Here is a 16,323-nt window from a genome sequence, read left to right on the forward strand (position 1 = left end):
AGGCCATCACTGGCTCAGTGGCAGCAGCAGAGACCCCTCGCTGCTGCTTTCTATCTTAATGTTTTCCAACCGAGAACAGCATTTCCGCATTAAGACTTTGTTTTTCTTTCCAGGCCAGGTAGCAGCCCTGCATTCCCAAGTTTGTCACTTAACCTGAGACCAAATGACTAAACAAATAAAGACTTCTGTGTCCAGCTACAGTATTGCCGAGGCTTGCCAACCCGCCCCATGCAGCACATAAACTCTCATCCTCCCTGCAGCCGCCCATGCCCCACACATGTACAAAGTCACCACTCCTCCTATGCCAGGCATGGCTGGCACAACCCTACACCAGCAGCTGAAAGCTTGGCAACCTTACAGCCACACATTGGGAAAACCACAACATAATGAAGTCACACAGCACAGTGCAAGGCATGCAGCAGCCACGTGTTACGTGCTATTACACTGGAAATGGCCATTATTGCAGAAGTAAATCTGCATATATTTTTACTTGAGATTTTGCTTCTGTATTGTAGCTGCTCTTATTCCAGAAGACATCAGAGAAGCTCATCCTGTGTTAAAGAGGGCTACCTATAAAACACAGCCAAGTTATCCAACTGCAAATCTCACCCCAGCAATGTCTTCTCCACAAAAATACCAAGGAAAAAAAATGGGGTTTAAGCTTTTAATACCAACACAAAGTAAACTGTATTGAATTTACTTAAAACTTCTTTTGCCAAACACAGCCTAAAGGCAAAAGACTATGGCCAAATCATTACACCCCTAACCCCAGGATGTAGTATTGACAGCATGACAGACTGCAGTGGTATTTGAAAACATCATGTTTGTAAGGATGGAAATATTTTATCTATTCCAAGACACGTATGTCCTGGAATACATGCTTTCATCAGAGGGTGAAGGAGGGTGGGAAGGGAGGGAGAGAGGTTGTCACATCTGGGCAGTAAAATACGTTTTTGCTTTATACAAGACAAGAAATCTTCCTTCTCTCTATGTTAAACAAATGCAACAACTTCTCTTGAGAGGACACCTACAACCTCTTACCACTTCTTCCCAGATCTAGATCCTTCAAAGACAGAAATAATAATAAAGAGTGTCAAAGCTCAGACCCCAGGAGCCAAATGAATATCACTTAAACATGTGTATTTAAACAGAGAAGCCTTTGCAATCCTCTTCTGAGCCTCCTGTTGTTCTGCAGCTAATAGCAGTGATTTCACTAGTTGGGAACCAAGCTCAGCATGTCCCTTGAGGGAAGGTCCCATAAGGGACACTCACCTACTTCCTATAGCCCAAACCGTCACAAAAGACATCCAGACCTATCCCTTGTATCCAGATCTACACAATCCAAGTGTCTGCTCTGAGCAGGAGGTTGGGTCCATAGCAGCTCCAGAGGTCCAACCCTTATTGCTCTGACTTTACAACCAAAGCTATTCCTTCTCACCAGGAAGCTAAACGACATCATCTCTTCCCCGAACTAGTTCCTGGACACCAGGAGACTGGTAGATTGCTGAGAGGTTTGTCTTCCAAACATACACAGATCATCACCTTCCTAGGAGTAGCTTCACATAAAAGAAACAGCCTAGTTCAGTTTTAAGTAATTATATTTTTCTGTATTTTCATTTTTCCTACCTTCTTTCACAGCGTGCTACTGGCCTTTAGCTGTGATTTGTGTCCTCAGCTGAGAGCACTGCCTAGCACACCATAGATTACATTTCAACTACAGACAGATACATAGCTAAGGAAACTGATCTACCCTCAAAGATTAACACATATATTAGTGTGCAAGAATTCACATGTGATCAAAATGAATTCATCTAGCTCACTGCTCCATTTCCTGCAGATGCTAGAGGCTTTGATAGGCAGGAAGCATGTAGAGAAGCCCAGGCAACAACACCACAACATTCACAGCACTATACAAAGCTTGCATTAACGCTGCCTACTCTAATCACCTTTCTCAACCTCTCCTGATTTTGTTCTTAGAGGCTAATAGAGCCTCAGCCTCCAGAGCTGTCAGTCTCTCTTCTCCTAGGCAGTCTAAGTCAAATACTTTTCTCAGAATCTAATTCCTGGGTAGCAGGCACAGCGTCAGACTCACCAAGGGATTCTACATACTGTGTTTGCAATATTCTTCTTACTTTCCGTCCCTTCTCCAGAAAGGGCAGAGGATCTCCACAGCAGTCTTTCAAACATCAGGTGCAGAGGGTGTAACCGCAACCACCCTCACAGTGCAAGCCTGAAATAACTCTACTGAATTCATGGGCTCATCCCAGTATAACTAATGAGCTAAGCTAGCTTCAAAAAGCCTGCTTAAAATACCTTATTGGCTCCTCCTTAACCTCACCTACCTCCAAAAATTGGCTTCAACTTGAAAAACAGGCTTCCTTCTACACTTAAGCAAATTCTACCATCATCACGTACAACATTTTTGGCTCCACAGCCAAAAAGGAGACAGAGAAGACCTCAAAGACAAGAAAGGCTAAGATAATCATTAAGTCCTAGAGGGGAAAAAAAAAAATCTAGACAGAATTTACTGATTTTACATTTATTATTGATCTTCATGTCTTGGAAGACAAAAAAAAACCAACACCCTTCTGCACCATTTACTGCATCCATCCTATAAAATTCACCACTTGTGGAGATTAATGAAATTGAGCACCCAGCGTGAGGTGCTGGAAGGGAAGAAAGTGTTGCCTTGAACTTCTCTGAGCAGCTAGACAGTGCCCAGCTATATATTCACAGAATTTAGGATAGGCACACACCCTTGTTAAGACACAATACTGTATTGTCTAAGATGAATAATATCCCTCAACAATTCCAAGTTCAAAGTACTACTTTAAGTAAAAGAGGGTGCAAAATTCCCCTACGTACTGGGAACCTGTTAAACAGTTGGCATAAAAAAAGAAAAATCAATGTACGCTTGAGACAGCAGGAATCAGTTATGCAGCAATTAAATGCACAGCGCAAGAGGACTATAAAATACCAGCTTGCTTTAAGAAATATGGTTGCTTGCAACCAAGTACCTCGGAGGAAAAAAATTAAATAAAAATCTTATCATGTATCTCAAATTCAGTAAGGCTTGTCTGGAGCAATGCTTGGAGAGGCTGCAGCATGTGCATCATTCTGTAAGAAGCAGTATTTCTGACTCAAGTCCTCCTCTTCAGTCAGCATCAACCAACGCACCAGTACACCATTGGAGATGGTGGAAAAGACCAGGCACAGGTACACAGACAGACTCGTAGAATTGCCTAGGTTGGATTAACCAAGCAGATCTACTTACAAGGAGCAATGCAGACTTTTCTCAGCCATGTTGCTAGAGGTCAGGAGCTATTAATGCTAACTGTTAACATTTAGTGTCTCAAACCTTCCAAGTTCAGGCCCTTTCAAAAGTTTCACAAGTACAATACGCATCTCCTTTCTCACCTGCCTTTGCTGTCTCATACATTATGCAGAGCAGCCTGGTTTTAGTTAACAAAAAAAACCAAACCCAAACAAACAAAAAACACGCCCAAGTTCTTCTGAAGAATCTAGGTATTTCCTGTTAATCATTTAAAACAAAAAAGAGGCACTGACAGATTTCAACTTATTCTGCAACAGGCCTCTCTTCAGGTGCCATACCTCTTAAACAGGAGATTTTCTGGAGCAAGCTGTTTTTCAGAGGAGTATTTCACATTCATGAGTACATTCCAGGCTCTCACTGCCATAAAACTACCACTCTTCCAACACAGAGGGGAGTTGCTGCCCCAAAAGTAAGTTACACATCAATAGCTCTGATGCCCATTACAAATGATTGTCCTTTCTTGGGACTCTTACAACAGATTTGCTGAACTAGAGAAGTTTGCTTTCTGTCACAAACTGCCAAGCCCTTTGTGTTGGAGAGGCAACAAGAAGAGAGGATTCCAGCAAGTGAGATGGTAGACCAGCTATAATGTCAATTTCCTTGGATAGCCACAGTAAGGACATTGGCAACACCTATTCCCCCCGCATGCCTTCATTTTCGTCTGAAGGACCCATCCTCATAAAGGAGAAGTACCTCAATCTATACATCCCACATGAAACCAGCTTACCTCACTGCAACTCCTGTTTAAGGAGCATATGGTCTGAGCCTGATCCCTACTACAGTCAGAGGGAAAATAGCACCCACAGGCAATGCTGGGTTCCAACCTGCCACTCCAAGGTTAGGTGAGATAACTGATCACGAGCTAGTTTGACCCAAGCACTCCCCAAGATGCTAAGCTCTACATGTAAACACAACTCTGTTAAGGTAACAGAGCCAGCAGGGAATCATCCAGGGAGCACAAGACTATGGGGAAAATCTTCTTCCCAACCTCACACGCAGCAAGTTATTTGTCACATCAAAAGTCAAAGAGCCTTTTTGCTATGTGTTAGTTGATGACTAATCTATGCTAATTAAAAAACCTAGCTTCACAATAAGGAGTAAATACACATGAAAAATTAAAACCAAGAAGTGCCTGTTCCACAAAATGTTAGGGGGGAAGCGGGGAGGAGGTGGTAAGAAGCGATCATCACAGCTTAAATAGAACAATATACTGTCTCCAGGATATGACGGCCACTGAAAACTCGTCTTCCTTCCTCTCTACCAGAGATTAAACCAGACAGTCACAAGGGTTAAGCTGGTCTTCAAGTTACATTAAAATAAATACCAAAAAAATCCACTAAAAACCCAACCCACTCTCATCTAGAATCCAAACCCTCAGTTCATACATAAAGAAACATGCAGAGAAAGTTCCCTCTGACCGCCTATCAGTGGAGCAGAAGCAAAATATTTGGTGAGAAAGAGAGATCAATATTTAATATTCTTTACTGTTTCCTTTATTTTTAATACCAACAATGCCATATGCCCCTAGATTTTCATGCTACAGCACACCACTTAAAAAGGAAATACTAACCTGGACACAAAAAAAACCCCAAGTCAAAATATACATAAAGGAGAAACCCAAATACATATGAAAGGATGCAGGTGAACGCTGTCCGATCCCAGAGCGGACACCACTGTTAGAAACACTTGTGTTTTAGGCTTTCCACGTTACAAATGGTTCAGGCAGACAAGAGGGGAACAGACGAAAAAGCGCAGGTTAGAGAGCATTCAAGGCCTTACACGTAGCTTTGCACAGGAGCTGTTCAGAAATGCTTCTGCTATCCTCCTTCTGTTCTCACTTCACAGGATAAAAATAATGGGGGAGAGGAATCCTGTGTTCCGTGCTGCAACTTCTCTGCGATCTTTCTCTCTCTCATACACACACACAGCATTTCAGGATAATTGTTTCAAATCATAGAAGATGAACAGGATGTTGCAAAATGATAGAATATGAATAAGTCTAAGTACCGGGCACTCATTTGCAGGAAGTACCCTGCATATGCTAATCAAGAGTAAAGAAAAGAAAACCAACAACGCATACGCCTTCCAGTTTTTATTTTCAGGTCATAAAAGCAATCACCACCCTGAAAATGTGCATTTCCTGGGATTTAACAACTGTTGGGTTGATTATGCTAGGCAAAGGCAGTTATGCCTAGCCCATAATTTTACCCACATAAAATGTTTCACACTGCATCTATTAGTGATGTCTCTTCATGATACTGCCAACATAATCAACCTTAAAAAACAATTGCTGTTTGGAAGTGCTCATAAACCTCTTCTCACAGATAATGCTTCCATACACATTCACATCAGGAAGCCACGCTGGACAGCCTTTGTGACACGCACTCCCCACCTGTGCACAGTCACTAGGCAAAAAGGTAAGATTCAGCTCTGCAACCCCTGCTCCAAACACTTTAAATCAGTCTCCTCAGATAGGCATCTTCTGATGAAGCCTTTCTCCCTCCTCTCCCTACACGCTTTTTTGAGCTCAGCTCATCTAGACATTATGTCTACATAGCCAAAAATTATGCAGTTCCAAAGACATCAGATTTTTATACCATTACTAAGGCCTTTTCCAATTCTGCATTAGGAAAAAACACTCTCTGACAAAATGAAACACCATGAGACTATTGTGTTGATACACAGATGCTAGCTGTGCAGATACACTCAATGTCTGTCTTCTAGGGAAGTTCTTTAACTTGCCTAAATCCTTCCTGTCCCTCTGTCCTGTACTGATACTAAAGAGGGTCTCAAACCATCCTGCGGAGAGAACAGCCTCTAGTGAAAGACAGCAAACTCCCTTACAAATTCACCAGAAGGCCAGCTCAGCCAGGCTCAGGACAGATTATCCACAGAGGATTGCCACCCACTATCCTCAGAGAACCCACTATCACAAACTGAAGAGCTATACTAGGAGATCTGCTTTTAGAAACACAAGGATGAACTTCTCATCAGCTTCATACTGCCAAGGAAAGGCTAAAGAGGCTGACTCTGTACACTTCTCCCCTTCACTTTTTGATCTACATTTTTTAACATATTTGTCTGATGCGATCATTTCACATCAGACCTGACCAGTATCTTCACCACCACCCCCAACCCTTTCCCCACAGCCACAAATAAGATTTAGTGAAGAGACATCATTTTAATGAGTTGTTTTTTGTGTTATATTATATGCAAAGTCTTATTTCACTACATGCCTAGGCTTCCTCTCTCCACTGGTGTGCAGTTCGTCTTTAGCCTGGGTGCATATCATTGGCGTAAACCAAAACAATATATAGGCTGCATACACATTCATCCTAAAAAACTTACAGAGCTTTTTCAACTAGTGACCATAAATCAGTCTTTTGAAGGGTATTTAAAAGCATTTGAGAAACAGTATTTGCTTGCTCTGGCCAAGGAAGGAGGAAAGAAGAGACAAAAGGAAAAATACCTCTAAGTTTCAGCTATATGCCGACTTGCATTCTTTCAGTTACGTGTCCCAACATGTAACAAAAGATACCACTACATTAAAGTTCAATGTGTTTTGAATCAACAAAAAGTTACTTTCTTATTTAATAATACAAAAAAAAAATCAACACACACATATTCACGAAGATAACTATTTAACTGAAATGTACAAGTACCACTCAGGAGCACCTAAAAAATCTCAAAAGATTTAGATGAGCACTCCTAATGAGACCTCCTCAAAACTCAAGCCTTTGCGCTCAAGGTAGCAGTTGCAGGAAACAAGGACAACAGGCCAGCACAGCAAGAAGAGTGGTAGCAAAGGAGCTTAATGCCTTATCTCTGCTAGAGGGATCTGAGGGGAAGAGGGTGTAGTCAGAGGAATTATCCCTATTCCGATTAGCATCAGAACAAAGGCTCACATTAGTTTGTCAGCACTAGGACTCCTCTGGAGTACTGGATAATAACCTTGTTGAAAGCATTAGAGGGATTTCCTTCCCACCCCTCTCCCGCCCCCCAATCTCCTTCCCTTCTCTAAAGGGGGATAAAAGGGTGAAGTCCAAAAAACAGCTTTATGTTTAGTTCTCTGAAAGACATATCCAGGTAGTTTCTTACCACTAAAACATAAAGTACACAAGTAAGATCCTTCTGTGATAGGTTTTCAAAGGTAACATTTGAGAGTAGGTATGGAAAAAAAAAATCCAAACAATACAAAAACTATTTTCTGTTCAAGAGGAAAAAGTCAGATAGTACAGGTGGCTTATCGTGCATGCTTAACTCAGGACTTCATCAGTTTCTACAGCAAAATGAGGCAACAATAAGGGTGTGAAGAATACAAGGGAAAAAACAGCTTGTAAACCCAGGTTAACAGAGGTGTCAGGAAAAAGGCTAAGGCATCGTTACAAAAAGAGTCAGACCCTAAGAACGTTTTAGAACACTAGCTTTCAAAACAGGAAGTAATGCTAACAGTAAGCAGCTGTCTCGCTGCAGGAAGAGAATATGGAAGGCAGCACATTCTGACTTTAGTCTACAGGAGAGTCATGGCATTTGGACAAAATGCAGGTTTAAAAAGCAAAGAGTCAGGAAAAATAAAGTAACAGCCCTAGCTTTCATCTTACCTGGTGTTGACACAAGCTGGCATACAATGGTTGTCAAGTTAGTATGATTAAAGTGATGATTCAGTGGCGATAGGTTGATTCACACACCTAGGAATGCACAAAAAACTAAGTATTAGCTGTGAGTACATAGGGGATAAGAATGGCACTGTCACATGAAAGAGCTAGAAGGCTGAGGGGCAGAAGCAGCTCTATTATGTTTTTAGGACACAGGCACACAGCTATGCCTCAGGCACAGACATTACCCACAAAATCCAGATCTGGGTTTGATATATACTGCACAAATTACTCAAAAACAAAGAATATTCAAAACTACCCTCACACATTCCATTTAAAAATCTCAAGTATAAGAGAACGGACCACAGTTTCAAGCATAGCAGAGTGTTACTGAAAACATTTTTCAGCAGCACTCAAGCTTTGTTAATTTTTTTTTTTTCAATGGGACAGAAACTTCTGAGAAGTGACCTGAAATACACCTATTAGAACTGTATCAAGTCCAGTTGTTGGATACACACATGCACTTCTACAAATAAAAATCTAGTGATCACAAATACTGTGTACTTCCCAAACGAGCATAGGAGAAAGGAAATTTATTTCTATGGTGCCAAAAAAACACCAGTATGTTTTATCATCTCTTATCCCCCCACATACCCTTTTAACTCAGCATCAATACTAAAAATTCCAAGACTTAAAAAGAAAAGATTGCTATTAATAAGGTAACCTTCTCCACTTAGCAAAGCACAGCAACCAACAGAGAGCTGGGCAAACTGGTCATCCAAAAGTGAAAGTAAAAGCTGTGCAGCTGAAAGGAATTTTTGTCTAGCACACTTAAAGATCTCCTTTGTTGTTAAACATTTCATTGTCATACTTAAATCTCAACTTTTTGAGTCTCAGAAGTGTGCAAGCCCTGCAAGACAGCAAACCAGGAACAGACTTGAGATGGAGGTTCTCACAGCTAATGAAATTAAAAGTAAGCCTAGCGAACTCCACTTCATGTCTCTCATTCAACTCAAGTAATCATACGCTTATGAAAAGACACAACCGCTGATTGTACACCCTTGCTCCCCATACCCATGAAGCAGTTTTTAATGGATCTCCATTAGTAGGCTTGTATGGTTTTACAGCCCCTGCTCACAAAGCCAGGGCAAAGCCTGCAATGAGTCTCCAGCATATTCTTGTTGCACATGACAGAACCAGTTTGCAGCATTTCAGGATCACACAGCTCTTTGCAATAATGCTTTAGCTTTATAAAGATGTATTACTAGATTTTCCTAAGGGGAAAACAGGAGCCTCCCTCTCCTGAAACAAGCTGCATGCCCTTTTTACACTTTCAAAAGGAGCGAGGGGCCCTCAGAGAGGAGCTGGGTTCAAAGCTTTCAGGATGATCCCACATATGGCTGCTGGGTCACCAGCGGCATACGCAGCGGCAGATGGAGAAGTGAAGCTTTCATACGCTCTTAGCAATGCTCTGTAATTTTGACACTTCTCTTGAAAAGCAGAGATGTCAATCACCATTCCAGGCTGGTGTTTTGGTGCAGAAGGGACTCTCCTCGGGCTGTGCACCAACACTGAAGGATAACCGATACAGGCTGTTTTGGGGAGAGTTTCTGTATAACGAATCCCCAACACTGCAGAGAATTAAAAAGTACTGTTAAGTCTTCTTTACTGCATATCAGCCTTCTTTTGCTTTTTGGCTCATTACAGAGCAACGAATACCCTGTTAGCATCTTTAGCTTCCCCCTGCCCTGCATTTAAAGGAGTTTTAATTAACATTAGAGCACCTTACTACTCTAACAAATAAAATGTCTTGTGAGAGTGATTGGCACAAATGGGCTCCAATACCCAAAGGAGATCCTGGCACATCCCACAATATAATTGTATTAGTGTGGGCTGCTTTAGTATCTACTCCTTGCAGACTTTCCAGAAGTTATTTACCAAGAAGACAAAAATCCCAAACATCTTAAATGGGTCAGAGACAAATCGAGCATTTCACTAATCTATGTATTTAAAACTACACGTAAAAACTACAGCTCCTTCCAAAGCAAGCTTCTTTTGAAAACTACTGTTGAAAATCAAGTTGCAAGTTTAGCTATTGAAAGATCTATATTTTTATACAGCAGAACATCATTCTCAATCTCCCTTACAGAAATTTGGGGGTTGGGATCAGGGGGTTTTTTTTGGTGGTTTTTTTTTTTTTTAAACAAGACTGATGTATCAACAGGATTTCCGTCTTAAAACTTTTGCTACTTTAAGAGTCCCAGAGAAAGAGATCCAATACTCCAACATAATTTCTTACCTATCTTCATTCCCAAACAAGTGGAATTTTGATCAGAGATTCTTTCAGTTCCCACTCATTTTGTTACAAAACCTCATTAAACCAATGCAGGGAAAAAACAGGAACAGCAGCAAACCACAGCAATATTTAATTACAAATCAGTAGGAAAATGAGTTGAGGGGAAACGTAAACAGCTTTAAAGTTTTCAAAATGGTTCTGGAGCTTTTAAAGTGTAAGCTAAGGAAGCTATGGACAAAGAGTATTGAAATGGGTTCACTTCTGAGCGTGAGGTTAAAATGGTGCACATTTCAGCCTAGCAAAGTTCAAGCATCTACAAGGCAAGGGAGTTTACACTGCTGGACTGAAAGCCATTCTAGTCTGTAGCACAAATACGACGCAGTGTTTCATTCTCCACATAAAAGTGCTTCCAGGAGCCAGTTTCCCTTTACCCTGCTCTACCAGCTCCAAAAGCTGTACTTTACCTTGCCTACAAGGTTACTGCTGCAGAGGTGATGACCAACCCATTCCACTTCACACTCACTTATACCAGGATGCAAATTTACTGCTGGGTGGGCTATTTGCCAGGAGAGCAGTTCCCCTCGGGGAATCACCAGAGCCATAAGAGACACATCGATCCTTTGTGCTGTGGAGAAGGTCCACAGTGTACACTTCACTTTCGGAGCCTGCCCGCTGTTCCACACAGGGTCAGCGAAAGCCAGAAGCTGGGGGAAGGGGACAACTGAAGCAGTGGGAAAGAGGTAGGGGCTTTTAGACCTCTAACTTCTGGCCCTGCAGCTCTTTGACAGCGTGAGCTTACTCAATAAACTGTCTTCAATTATCACACATAAATATCATCAGTTTAAAATAAACAAATAAGCAAGCAAACAACAGGCCAGGCTTCTACTGGTCTCTTGTTAGCATCACTAGCTTCAGCCGGAAAATACACAGTTTGCAGACTGCATCAAAAAGTAAGCTGCACCAGAACACTAAGCTTCCTGTGAGAGAGCACTAGCTGCCACTACTCAGTAACAAAAAAACAGCATACCAGTGGTGGGCAAAAATATTTCTTGCTACATACAAAAGCCCACTTCCTGAAATTTATAAGAAGCATTTCCACTGGTTAAACTTAAAATGAATTTTTGCAGCTGCTCAAATGAGTCTGCTAGCAGAGTCAAGGAAAACGTCTACATAACTACACAACAGCAAAGCTGGGTGAATTACACAGAAGGACTTGCAAAGACAGAGTGTGCTTCATCAAAGTCATCTACCTGTCCCTAACTACTACTCTCTGTGCTGGGGATTAAGTCGTTATATCTGAAGTAATTCCATTTGTACCCAGAACAGCTTCATAACAGAGATTAAACATGTATGATGGCATTTCTAAAAACATGACGCTTGTCATGACAACTAGATAAACATAATTACTGACTACTGTATTTCTGGCAAGAGAAATCTACTGTAATCAACACCACATTATGAACAAGCACCTTTGCGAGTATGGGTTAAGTTTTTCCTGTTCTAGGAAACACCTTCATGTTTCTATTTACATATTCCTAAAGCAGAATTCAATCCCTGCTACCTCTCCCCCCGCCTCACCCCCGGAATCTTTCAGGCAAGCGGGCCCAGCCCTGCCAGTGAAAGATCCCTTCTCTCCCTGCTAAGCCTGATCAGCTGGGATCAGCTGCTTATAGCAGCCGACAAGTGGCTCAGGGGGCAGGGGAGCTGCGGGGAGTCCCGGTACCAGGCAGAGTGCACAACAGGATGCAGACTGGGAAACGCTGGAGCAAGACTTTCAAGCTACTGACCTTTCACGCACGTATCGGCAGGCAATGGGCTCCTCTGGGAGGATCTCAGGTTAACAAGAAGAGATGCAACTTTCAAAAGGGGAAATAAAAAAAAAAAAAAAAAGACAGCAGTGGCCTGACACAGACTCTGGGTGCTGTGTCAAATCTTCCTGGACTGACAGAGGCCGGCAGCTTACATCCGTTTTCTCATGAAAGCAGAACAAGCAAGAGAGGTATCGGGGCGGTACAGCAGTAGATAGCTGTGGTGTGAGCACATACACTGATAAAAAGCAGAAGTGATGCAACAGGAACCGCCGCAGACACAGAAACCCAAGTCTGCAGCGAGGAGGTTGCACAGCTGAGGTTAAGGCCACTGCAGACTGCTCTCACTGAGCGCTGAAACAATTCTCCAGACAGGAATAAAACAGCTGAAAACAACCATGATCACAGGACAGAACTAATCCCATGAAAATCACTACACTACAGGCAGAACACACATTTAGTGACTTCAGTAACCATTGCTCGCTGACTCCCCAGGCAGCTCATGAGCTCAAGCAGCCATTTCAGTCCACCTTCACATGCTGCACTAAATATAAACTCTGCTGATAACTGCCTGGAAACTGTTTCAGCAGATACACGGTGACTGAACAACTCAAGGACACTGGGCCCTCCTCAAAGACCACAGGTGGCCAATTTGCATGACAAGCGGAGAGAAGGTGACAGAACTAAAGTCCCTGCTACAGTAATAGTGCGGTTGGGAAATTTCAGCCTCCAGATCAGTACTTTCCCAGACCCGAACTTCATTGAAGCATCTGCGGACTGAGAAATCCCTTTAAAGTAGGAACGTGAGGGCACCTGGGTGTTGATCACGACTTGTCTAAGAGTCCCCTTGCCATGTGCTACTCTGCACACCACAAAGGGATAACAATCATCTTCGATTTTAAAAGCTAGTTAGATTAGGTTGCAGGTCTTTCAGGCACATTTCCTTCATCCCAGTGGCCCCTTAAAGAGACAGACCTTCCTGCTTTCAGGTGGTACTCTCCTCTTTAGTGGTCCATAAAACACTCATTTACATAACAGGACAAGACAATTTAAGAGGGCAGACGAAACTCCGAACAAGGAGGGGGGAAGAAGTTGTTTTACTTCTCCAGGTTTTGCTTACGGAATCACTACCAGAAACAACATGCAACATATAAAAAGACAGCAGTGTGACCCGTAAAACTGACAGTGCCACAACTGGCCACCACATTACAATACTGGAAAGAATTATTCTCTCTGCATTGAAATATACGCCTGAAAAATAGTGTGGCAAAAGAAAAGGAGGCAGACTTGCAAAGAGATTTATGACAGACACCTTAAGAGGAGGCTGTGGATGAAATCAACGATAAACTGCAGACACAAAAGCACTGATCCTTAGAGCACTGGCATTTAGTATGCAAATTCTCTCTCTGCTTAGGCATTTTGCCTCCCTTTGATGTATACAGACAAGTTCTAACTGGAGATGCAGACTGGGAGAGTCCCCTTTCCCCATTATCTCAAGTATTTTTTTCTAAGCAACAGTTAAGTGCTCTGAAAATAACTTTACCACTTCTGCTTCTGTTCAGAGGGGGAAAAAAAAAACCACAAAAAATAGAGAAGTATAAAAATTGTTCTTATTAAAGCAGAGAGGCAATGTCTCCCTAGCTCTGATGCAGGATGCAAGCGGGTGCCTGATACCTATAGCACAGCCTGGGAGAAGAGAAAGACAAGCTGAACAACAAACAGAAGGTCAGTAAAGATACTCTGGAAGAGATCCAGATGTCTTGAGCTTAGTCCTACCGCATGAAAAATTAAAGAGGTTAAAACCTCCTCTTAAGAACTTTTCTTCCTATTGTTCTGACCACTGACACTCCTGAACAAGCTGCATTGCTCCAGAAACCTCAGGAATTACGGTGACAATAGACTCCTGCCAAGAGAAGCACCATTACATAATAGCATTTATGGGAACAGGCACAAAAAGCCACTAGGAAGCGCAACCAGACAAGTGCAAAATCCTCTCTGCCCATCAGCTCAGTTTAGCTCTCAACCGTTCCAAAGACGACTTCAGGATATTTTTAATTTACGTGTTTACTTCCTCTCACCTCCTTCCACTCAACAAAATCTGTTACTGTAACTACACCGAGATCAAGTCCGTTCCCAACAATAACGTATTCAACCTTCTTGAGAATAAGCCCACTTGAAACTACTGTATTTGCATCAGTCTGTTTAAAAGAACGCTACGGAGATTAAAAAATGTGCCACTGTTTGCATTAAGTAAATAAGAAACTATTTATTATGGTACCTTTTACTCAATTTTAGGGATAGTTAAAACAGCTACTGCTTTTCAGTTCTCAAAAGCCCAGCGAGGCTATTTTTGAGTCCCGGGTGCTCCGGGGGATTTAGGATAGATTTGTTACAGGCGGGTAGAGGTTCAGCCTCAGCACTGCACACGTGTAAAGGCAGCTGCCAGGGAAGCTCTGACCTCTAGGCACGGTTAAGGCATCACAAATAAGAAAGCAAAGCCCTCCCGAACACAAAGTTTCTCGCGTTAAAGCGTCCGCAGCAGCGCCTTCACCTCAGACGCCGCTTTTCCTCTGCGCACCCCTGAGCTCTGCGAGAGGGAAAACCTACGACAGCAAGCAACGCTCCCCGGCTGGGTGTTTAAATCCCAGAGGCTCATCCCACACCGGGCAGGCTCCGCACGCCTGAACGCTCACGGGTGAAGACCGCAAACCCCGGGGAAAGGCCCGACCCTGTCGTGGCTCCCGGTCCCCACGCCGCGGCGACACCGGGGACGGGGGGGGGAAAGGACACACAAGCCCCACAGGTGATCTGATGTGACAGGACCGGCCGGACAGCCCGTCGCCCACCCCCGGGCGGGGACGGGGGTCCCGCCGCCGCCCCACCACGAACGGCGACCGTCGCCTCACGGAGGACAACCGCCGCCACACGGAGAGGCGCGCAGGGGCCGGCAGGCGGGTCCCCTCTCCCTTTCTCTCCCCGCGGGGGCCGCTCCGCGCCGCCGAGCCCTTCCGCCTCAGCCGGCCCTCCGCCGTGCAGGTAGGCGGAAACCCTCCTCCGCACGCCGGCGGCAGGCCCCGCCGGAGCCAGGCCGCTGCCTGCCCCCCCCACCCCGGCCCCTCAGCGGAGCAGCCCCCCCTCAAGCGGGTCATGCGCAACCCTCCCCCGCGGCGGCTCACCGGGCGGGTCGCGGCCGGCGCCTGGCCGGGCGGTGCGGTGCGGTGCGGTGCGGTGCCGGCGGAGGGGCGGCGGGGCGGCGGTAGCCGCAGCGGTGGCGGGGCGGAGGGGGTGAAGGTCGGCGGCCGCACGCCCCGGCCGCCCCGGCGTCTCGCCCGCCCAACGCCCCGGCCGCCGCCACAGCCGCCGCCGCCCGCCAGGCCCCGCCCCGCCCCGCGCGCCGCCGGCCGGCGGCGCGCGGGGCGGGGCGGGGCCTGGCGGGCCTTAAAGGGGCCGCGCCGACCGACGGTGACGCGGCGCGGCCGCTAGGGGGAGCTGTGGGAAGGGCTGAGCCGTTGTGGCAGGAGGAGGGGGCGCCCACAGGGGGTTTGGTGGGGGTTCGGGACACCTCACGCTTAGGCCAGGCTGCTCAAAGCCCCATCCAGCCCGGCCTTGAACGCTTCCAGGGATGGGGCATCATCCACAACCTCCCTGGGCAACCTGTGCCAGTGCCTCCCCACCCTCACAGTAAAGGATTTGTTCCTCATCTCTAACCTAAATCTCCCCTCTTCCAGTTTAAAACCGTTTCCCCTCGTCCTGTGGCTCCATTCCCTGATAAAGAGTCCCTCCCCATCTCTCCCGTAGGCCCCCTTTAGGTACTGGAAGGCCACTATAAGGTCTCCCCGGAGCCTTCTCTTCTCCAGGCTGAACAACCCCAGCTCTCTCAGCCTGTCCTCATAGCAGAGGTGCTCCAGCCCTTGGATCATTCTTTGTGGCCCTTCTCTAGTCCCACTCCAACACGTCCACCTCCTTCTTGTGCTGAGGGCTCCAGAGCTGGATGCAGTACTCCAGGTGGGGCCTCACCAGAGCAGAGTAGAGGGGCAGAATCACCTCCCTCGACCTGCTGGCCACGCTTCTTTTGATGCAGCCCAGGGTACAGTTGGCTTTCTGGGCTGCGAGTGCGCATTGCCAGCTCATGCTGAGCTTCTCATCCACCAACACCCCCAAGTCCTCAGGGCTGCCCTCAAGCCATTCTCCTCCCAGCCTGTATTTGTGCTTGGGGTTGCCCCGACCCATGTGCAGGACCCTGCACTTGGCCTTGTTAGCCAAATCCAACTTGTTTACGTGCGTTTTCAG

The 16,323-nt window shown here is 45.1% G+C and overlaps 1 protein-coding gene across 4 annotated transcripts in view; it reads right to left on the minus strand.

Moving 5' to 3' along the window:
- SUSD6 (sushi domain containing 6) overlaps positions 1-15,418 on the minus strand; it is an 87,834-nt gene extending 72,416 nt beyond the window's left edge. For 2 of the 4 annotated variants that reach the window (XM_074584848.1, XM_074584845.1), the window contains exons 1-2: positions 15,210-15,418; positions 7,936-8,022 (exon numbers count right to left, since the gene is read on the minus strand). The gene's annotated coding sequence lies outside the window, so the exon portion shown is untranslated. Of the gene's footprint in view, positions 1-7,935; positions 8,023-12,012; positions 12,557-15,209 lie in introns of those variants that run through there. The other 2 variants (XM_074584846.1, XM_074584847.1) reach the window with 2 other exon arrangements.
- Positions 15,419-16,323: the final 905 nt, after the last annotated feature.

This window comes from Larus michahellis, chromosome 4 (assembly GCF_964199755.1).
Source record: "Larus michahellis chromosome 4, bLarMic1.1, whole genome shotgun sequence".
Lineage (NCBI taxonomy): Eukaryota > Metazoa > Chordata > Aves > Charadriiformes > Laridae > Larus > Larus michahellis.